The sequence below is a fragment of the Corylus avellana genome, chromosome ca2, assembly GCF_901000735.1.
Source record: "Corylus avellana chromosome ca2, CavTom2PMs-1.0".
NCBI classification, from domain to species: Eukaryota; Viridiplantae; Streptophyta; class Magnoliopsida; order Fagales; family Betulaceae; genus Corylus; species Corylus avellana.
The window spans coordinates 19262625-19263966 of NC_081542.1; positions in this window are offsets into that span (position 1 = coordinate 19262625).

Below are 1342 nucleotides of genomic sequence, written 5' to 3' on the forward strand. Positions count from 1 at the left end.
ATTATTATTATTATACTATGATTTTATTTTATTTTATTTTATTCAGTTTTCAAATTGGTAATGTGTCAAATTTGACACTTTACCATTTAGTAACGTGTCAACTTTGACACATTACTAAAGTTTTCGAATTTTTATATTTTTTTTCCAGTTTTTGAATTAGTAAGTAACATGTCAAATTTGACACGTTACCATTTAGTAACGTGGGTAAAGTAATACGTTATTAAAAAATTTAGTAACGTGTCACAAACTGGCACGTTACTAAATGGTAACATGGTGAAAACTAATGAACAATACACACATTACTAATACTACATTTTTTTGTAGTGTTTATTGATAAAAGGTCGCGAGCAAGAACTCTTACAACCAGAGTAAAAAGCTATGAAGCAAATCATAGCTGAAGCTAAACTTATAGTCATCAACCAATTAGGCCAAACAAAGGCAACAACATCTGCTAACCCAAGAGTACTATTCATCAGGTTTAAGATCAAATCTGTACCAAATAGACACCATCTAATACATAAGTAGCGCTTATTGCTTGGCCCTGAGAGCAAAGAACCCCCATGCCGAAAATCATCCTTCTCGACTCGACAACCAGAATAACGTTCACATCCACAACCCAAAGGTCTGGACCAAAAGCAAAACGAGCAGATCATAGAGGGAGGACAAAGCCTTATTACAAACAAAAAAAAGGAAAGAAAAAATGTACAGGGAAATAAAATAGGAAAGTAAAAAACAATTACATGGAAAACAAAAATACAACAAAAGGAAGCCCACAATAGAGGGAAAATAACAGGAGAAGCACACAAAGCGGATGACAGTAGCCGGAAGAAGGCCGATCGTGTGCTGGCCGAAAACCGACACGGAGGGTGGCGTTAGAAGTTCATCGCTAGGGGACGCGTGAAAAGACCCAGCAGCTGACGGTGAATGGCAAAGCAGGGGTGGAGGAGATCGGCGGTGCATTCAAAGAAACTGGAGGGAGAGTTGGAGTGAATCCTCTAGGAGCGGCACCCACAAAGTGTGTCAAACAATCAAAAACAACATGAAACAAACACAAACACAACGAGAAGCAAACGACAAATAACAGACAAAAACAGGAAAGGAGAAAAGCCATAAAAACAGAACATAATCAAACTACAGCCGGAGCGACGGATCTGGTGCGAAAGGTGGGATGGACACTGATGGATCCAGAGAGTAGGAAAGTGGGGCACGTGTTGAGGTGGATCAAACGGAGGAAGGGCGATCGAGCGGAGGCAAGTTGACCAAAGCCAAGCCTGTGTTAGGAAATTAATCCTATTTCCCAAGACCCGTGAGATGCGAAAAATAAGAAGAATGCGGAATAACA